At 37.0% G+C, this 7,813-nt stretch overlaps 1 pseudogene; it reads right to left on the bottom strand.

The window, feature by feature from the left end:
• Positions 1-951: 951 nt before the first annotated feature.
• On the bottom strand, positions 952-2,325 carry LOC103214142 (annotated as a pseudogene).
• Positions 2,326-7,813: the final 5,488 nt, after the last annotated feature.

The raw sequence follows: 7,813 nt of genomic DNA, 5'->3' as shown, positions 1-7,813 counted from the left end.
CAAGATTATCTTCTGTGTCTGTGTTAATTGGTTTCCCTTTTCTTTGTTGAAGAGGGTCTGTGCAATCCTTCTGCCTAGTCCGCCATCTTGCCCCGCCTCCTCTCTTGGAAGGCATTTTATAAACACTTTTCAAATCAATTTAGCCTTCATCTTAATCCTATTTTATATCTGTAAAAACTGGTTCAAACAACTTCTATGTCCAAAAGTAAAAGAGCTTATGAGTCACTGACAAGGACAAGATTCAAACATGGGCCAATCATAGATACAATCCCAGTCTTTTTCTACAATGTTAAAATGCCTATAACATAGTATTATTGTTTGGTGGAGTTAATTCTGTAAATATTTAGAAGAAATGTTTGAGAAAAACAGATAATTGGAAAATTTTAAAAAAGATAAAGAAAAAATTACTAGAATAAAATGCTTCTGGTGGGCTTATAAATAGAGGTCTCAATTGACTTTCTTTTTTTCTCATCAAACTTTTGTTTTAATGGATCTCAAAATTCTGTGGCACATTTTTGGCCAAGTTGTTTACATTTAAAAAGCACTGCTTTAAAAAACTAATAACTTAAAACTGCCGCACACACAAAAAAAAAGGTCCACAAAACATGGCTTTCCTTCTGAATGTTTTGTGATGCATTGTTATCATTGGCGTAGTGGCTAAGGCATTTTACTGCTAACCAGAAGGCTGGCAGTTCAAACCCACCAGCCACACCTCAGAAGGAAAGTTGGACAATCTACTTCTGTAGTGATAATGCCTCAGAAACTCAAGTAGGGGCACTATGGGTCAGATCCGACTCATTGGCAATGAGTTTTTTGTTTTTTTTGGTTTGGTTTGTTTATCATTAACCAGTCTTTTAGTATTAAACTTAAATGGCCAATTGAAATGATCAGTTCTGAGATGGTTCTTCCACCAGTGATGGAGACTGGAGTGGCAAGTGTTATGGATAATACTCATTTAGCCTTCTGAACTTTCTGAGCAGACTTGGTGACATTGCCAGCTCTGGCAGCCTTTTTGTGCACTGCCTTGATGACACCTACAGCAATCATCTGCCTCATATTGTGAACAGCAAAATGACCCAGAGGAGGAAAGTTAGAGAAGCTCTCAACACACATGGATTTCCTAGCAACCATGACTATAATGGCAGCACCACCAGACTTCAAGAATCTGGGGCCATCTTCTAGTTTCTTACCAGAATGGTGATCAATCTTCTTTTTGAGCTCAGCACATTTGCAAGTAATGTGAGCTGTGTGACAATCCAGCACAGGTGCATAGCCAGTACTGATTTGGCCTGGATGATTCCAGATGATTACCTTAGCAGTAAAGCCAGTTGCTTCCATTGGTGGGTCATTTTTGCTGTCACCAGCCACATTGCCATGATGAACATCTTTGACAGAGACACTCTTTACATTGAAGCCTACATTATTCCCAGGCTTCATAGTGCATTTCTAAGCTTCATAGTGCATTTCAACAGAGTTTACTTCAGTGGTAACATTGACTAGAGCAAAGGTAACAATCACGACTGGTTTGAGAACACCAGTCTCCACTCTACCCACAGGAAAAGTGCCAATACTCCCATTTCGTAGACATCCTGGAGAGGCAGATGCAGGGGCTTGTCAGTTGGACTAGTTGGTGGCAGGATGCAATCCAGAGCTTCAAGTAGCATGGTTCCACTGGCACTGCCATCCTTATGGGTGACTTTCCATCCCTTGAGCCAAGACATGCTAGCACTTGGCTCCAGCATGTTGTCACCATTCCAACCATAAATCAGCACAAATTCTACTGTGACAGGGTTGTAGCCAATTTTCTTAATGTAGGTGCTGACTTCTGTAACAATTTCCTCATATCTCTTCTGCCTAAGAATCCATTTTATTAACACCAACAATTAGTTGTTTCGCACCCAGTGTGTAAGCAGAAGGGCATGCTCACGGGTCGACCTCTTTTTGTATATACCAGCTTCAAATTCACCAACACCAGCAGCAACAATCAGGACAGCACAGTCAGCTTGTGATGTTCCTATAATCATGTTTTTGATAAAGTCTCTGTATCCTGGGGCATCAATGATGGTCACATAGTACTTGATGGTCTCAAATTTTCACAGGGAGATATCAATGGTGATGTCACACTCATGTTCAGCTTTTAGTTTATCCAAGATCCAGGCATACTTGAAGGAGCCCTTTCCCATCTCAGCAGCTTCCTTCTCAAATTTTTCTAATGTTCTTTTGTTGATCCCATCACCTTTGTAGATCAAGTGACCAGTAGTAGTGGCCTTGCCCAAATTTAAGTGTAATGATGACGATGTTGGTATGGGTCTTTTCTTTTCCCATTTTGGCTTAGATATTGCAATGGTTTTCACCAACACCTGCATTCTGGTGGCAAACCTGTTGGGTAAAAGTCAATTGACTTTTTCAGTTGCATTTTTTTGCCTCTATTTCTCAAAAAGTAATGGTGAAGGATATATAGAAAAGAGAAAGTAATTAGAGACATAATAATTGTACAGATAGTAAAGAATCTTTATTTGGATTGGTTGTATGTCTAGAAAATCCAAGACTATCAATACAAATATTGTAAACAATAATGGAATAGAAGATTATATTTAGAAACAAAAAGATGATAAAATACTTAGATATGAACTTAAAAAAAAAGATACTTGATACATGAAATTTTAAAGAATAAACTATGGAAATACACAAATGTTGTCCAGAAAAAAAAAAAAAAAATTGAAAAAGACATCAGGCTTTGGGATAGAAATACTCAATGTCATGGAGATAACAATTCCTCCAAGTCAATTTGTAAATTTAACCCAATATCCATAAAAATACTAGCAGTTATCTTCTGCTAGTCAAGTTAAAACATTGACTATCAAGTTCAGGTGAAAACTGGAAACAAGCAAGAATGGCCATATTAATTCTTTAATAAGGCAATGTGAGATATGAAGCCAGTTTAATCAAATCAATGAATATTGGCTCACAGCCTCGTGGAACAGAATAAAAAAGTCTAGAAATTGATTCAAGTGCATATGAAAATTTAGTCTACAATGTAAGTGGCACCTCAAATCAGATGGACTTTTTAAAAAATGGCATTGTGATGACTGTACAGCTATATGATAGCTATATAGTAGAAGACATCATTGAATTCATACCATCCAGTAAAATGGGATAAAATAAAAATGGATGAGAAATACAAATGGGAAAATGTAAAACTGGAGAAGTAGAAGAAAATACAGATCAAATATTTACTTGGGAGTGGTAAAAATCCTGCAGCCTTTATTTTTAAAAGATTGATCAACCCAACTATGTTAAAAAAACTAATTCCACAACAACAAAGTCAAAAGACAAATGGCACTAGGATAGAAAAACTATTTGCAACTTACATTTGAGAGAAAGAGATCAATCCCAAATACCCCAAAAGGAGATCAACAAACTGACAGATAATTGAAAAAGATACATGGAAAGATACTCTAAGGAAGAAATATCAATAGCCATTAAATATATAATACATCTTTGACCTCATCTATAATTAAGAGAAATGCATATTTTAACTAGGCTGCCACCATCCTCTAGCTTTGACATCATACTCAGTTGAAAAGCCTATGGGACAAATGATATTTTCATGCATTGATGGTGGGAATGCAAAAGCTTGCACATACGGAAAAAAAAAAAAATGACAATATTTAATGAAATGGTATATGTAAATGACATTACTCTTTGAATATATTACATCTCTACTTATGGTCTCTTCTGCTCTTTCATAAGAACAGCACTCAGTTTGGGTTAAGACTCACTCTGCTTCAGTGTGACCTCATGTTAATAGATAACATCTTCAAAAACTACTTCCAAATGAGGTTGCACTAATAGGTACTGAGAGTTACAAATTTGGCATATCATTTTAGGGTAACATATATGTGTGCATATGTATGTAATGGGATAACAGGTGTGCATGTGTATGTACATAATTGGTTAACAAAAAAAATGAAAACAAGAAATTATGTAATCTTGTAAGGAGTGAGGGCTGGTTGCACAGTGGTTAAAGCATTTGACAGTTAACCAAAATGCTGGTGGACCAAGCCCACCAGCTGCTTCATGGGAGAAAGATGAGGCAGTCTACTTCTGTGAAGAATTACAGTCTTGGAAACCCTATAGGACAGTTCAACTCTGTATTGTTGCTATGAGTTGGAATCAGCTCGATGGCAGTAAGTTTGGTTTGGGTTTATAACAAGTAAAAGAATAATAAAATCAAAGAAATTACATATGAACCCTGAAGTGGAATTTCAATTGAAAATATCAGCACAACTCATATGTTTGTTTGCAAATATTTCTATTTCATACTTCTGTCCACTAAAACTACTGAGAATAAAGGAAAACCTAATAGCTTTCAACATACTTAACATGCAGATTGTGATATTTAAATATTATTCTTCATGAAAAGAAGTCAGGGTTATGTTCCTTTTCTACTGCTGTAAAGATAATTACTACAAACAGAGGCTTAAAACACTATTATGTTACCTTAAAATCTCTGTGAGTCAGAAGTCCAGGTATCGGTTAGCTTAGGGTCTTCCCATGTGGTAATTAAGTTGTTAATTGTGGCTATGATCTTACTTTAGTCTCAGAATCATCTTCCAAACTCACCCAATACAGACGGTTGACAGAAATCAGTTCCTTATGGTTGTAAGACTGAGGACTTTAACTTCTAGAAGCTGCCTCTCTCCACAGGCAGTTAAGGACTGTTTCTTCCTGAAGCTCAGAAGAAAAGAGTCTACTACTTACTACCTTTTATGTCTTCTTTTCAAGACAGGTTGTGATGGGCTTTACATAACTCCTTTTTTGTAGAATCAAAATAAGTTACGACACACTTCATATGCATGATATATTTATAAGATCTTGGTTTACTATCATAAAAAACAGTTTGTGACATGTACATAGTGTTCAGTCATTTTTAACAAGGCTTCATGTGACCCAGGTACATTGATGGCATTGTTGTTGTTGTTATGTGCTGTCAAGTAGGCCCTGACTCAATAGAGACCCCTCCTTGGGTTTCTGAGGCAGTATCATTATGGAAGTAGATTGCCCCATCTTTCTTCCGAGGAGTGGCTGGTGGGTTTGAACTGCCAGCATTCTGGTTAGCAGTCAAGTTCCTTAAGCATTGATGGCATTAGAGAAGGAATAATGAATGGCATGGGTCTTATCTAAAGAGGGTACTGGTATCCTATGGCATGGTGAGACAATGCAGATATGCCTAATATCATCACTGGCTACTTCTAATAAAATATTTATAAGGCATAATTCTGGGTGACCACAAAGTTGATACCTTAGAACACTAGCTAAACTAAGAAGTCTAATGAGACTGACTGGTTGCTCTTAACTGTCCTAGAGGAAGTGCGGAAAGAAAAGGATGATCTCAGGGCTTTAATTTCACAGCTCATGCTCCATATAAATAACCTAATTCCTTCTATATCTGTCTTAAAAGAAACTCTGAATCTCAGATATCTTTAAAATGTCTATTGAAATTATTTCTTTATAAATATTTCATAATAAAAAACGTAAAATAAAATAATTTAATAAACACATATATGCATACAAAAATACATATAATACTGGTTCTGTTTCTCTGGTGAAACCTTGACTAATACAGTTGGGATTCATAAGCACCAAGCAAAATCCCTTACCCAGGTTAGATGCTGGTATCATTCTGTAATAATTTTTCACCCTTCTTGGCCTAGTACAATTAATTCATGCTACAGAGCACAAGAGTGGTAAAGATATTTCAAAATAGAGTTGTAGAGTCTCAGATGCCCCATCACCTTCCACTTGTGGATTAGACAGTTGCCATAGAAACCTGCTGTAGATTCCCAACAGTCTGCAGCTGCACATCCTAAACCCTTAGCCTATCGTGATAGCGAGGAAGAAGGGAGTGAGCGTTATTAGTGCTGCTGTTGGTATGGAGTTCAGAGCTAGTAGAAACAGAAAAACAGGACTAAATGGAGTGAGATGGTCTGGAATGAAGGATTTTGGACATCATTTATGCTACCCACCTTGCTTTTCATTTCTTTTTTTGTTTTCTTGCACACTCCTAAGAGAAGACCCAAGGACAGAATTAAATAGTGACCAGCTACCCATTGGCATTGCCTTCCATCAGCTAAATGTGCTTCTTATGTCTCCCTGGGTGTTTATAGGCCCTCAAGAATAGTTCTTATTATGGTCACATCACTAATTTGACTTGAAAACAACTGTGAGAAATCTGAACTGAGGTGTTTCATTAATGATTAGAAACAGTTCCTATATCTTTTCTTCACTTTTTCCTGAGCTGTTACCTAAGTTCATCCCCATTTATGAAAAGAAAAATAAAACTGTACTGTTTTAGGGTAAATTAAACGGGTTCTTGTCTTCATCAAGTTTTAAATGCAGCAAAGAATTTATTAAGAGAAAGAAAAAGAAAGAGAGAAAGAGAAAGTAGCTGATGAGCCGAGACAAAGAGGGACTAAGCAGTGCTAGCCTTCGTCTCCCTGAGGAAAAATCTGCTGAGGTTTTTAAAGGTTTTGAAACAGATAGGGATTTTCTGAGAAGGATGGTAGTTTCCCAGAAAGGAGTGGAACTATGGAAATTGGGTGCAAGGGCAGGAGTTGCAGTGGTTGCTGGGTTACTTGACATGAATTGCAAGTTTTGCCAGGGTACTTGAAATGAGTTATAGGATGTCACACATGCGCTGTCCTTCAGGGTACTGGTTTGATTCCCAGTCAATGTCCTTGCCTCAGCACTACCAACCTGGGAAGGTCTTATAGTGGTCATTTTATGGTGAAGAGTACTTGCCTGAGGATTTGTCAAATTCATGTTTTCTGAAAAATATCTTAGAGGAAGTTTAGCAGGTGTTTGTGTCCAGGATGTGGGTACAAGGTCAGATGTGGTTGGCTATGCTTAATATTTCCAGTTCCAACTCAGGTCCCAGTTCTGCTCCTTCTCTGTCTCACCACTTGTGGCTTTAAATAGTAATAGTATTGCAGATGTTAAGACATGCACTATGGAATAAAGATACGTTCTAATTTTTAGAAGAGCATGAGAAATGAAAGAAAAGAGAATACACATTTTACGACAATATCAGTACATAGCCATTGAAATAATTGTAGCACCCCTCATAGTGGCCTCCTGGGAAGTCATTATATAATACTCTCACACACTGCCATTTAGTCAGATCCAACTCATAGCGACCTTTCCTTGAGATTCCGAGGCGGTATCACTATGGAAGTAGATTGCCCAATCTTCCTTCCTAGGAGGGGCTGGTTGGTTTAAACCACCAGCCTTTGGGTAAGCAGTCACATGCTTTAGGCACTACGCCATCAGAACTCCCACAGGTGCAAAAGAAACCTTAGCCACAAATCATTTCCCCCTCTCAGAGATAACCATAGTTACTTTCATACATTTTCCATGTTTAATTCTAACTTTTTAATTGCAACCATATTCTCTCTCTCTCTCTCTCTCTCTCTCTCTCTCTCTCTCTCTCTCTCTCTTTCTCTCTCTGTGTATATACATACATATATAAGATACTTAGTATCCTCTCTTTTTACTTAATATTGTATAAAATACAAGTTCCCAAGTTAAGGAATTAATGACTTCATAATTATGTGGAATATGTGTGTGTGTGTGTGTATACACACATATATATCTATCTACCTGTACTTAATTATATGATACTTAAGTAGCTTTGATATCTTATCATTTTTTAATTATCTTGAAATATTTTAACAATTTGGCTTAGAATATTCTAGAGAAAATAATCATAACCAAATTTCTGAGTCCTGGTTGAAATGAGGCGTTCCATCAC

The sequence above is a fragment of the Orycteropus afer genome, unplaced genomic scaffold (assembly GCF_000298275.1).
Source record: "Orycteropus afer afer isolate SDZICR_OR568_19922 unplaced genomic scaffold, OryAfe1.0 scaffold00019, whole genome shotgun sequence".
Lineage (NCBI taxonomy): Eukaryota > Metazoa > Chordata > Mammalia > Tubulidentata > Orycteropodidae > Orycteropus > Orycteropus afer.
The sequence above is the reverse complement of the archived record's forward strand: the minus strand, read 5'-3'. Positions and strand labels throughout refer to the sequence as shown.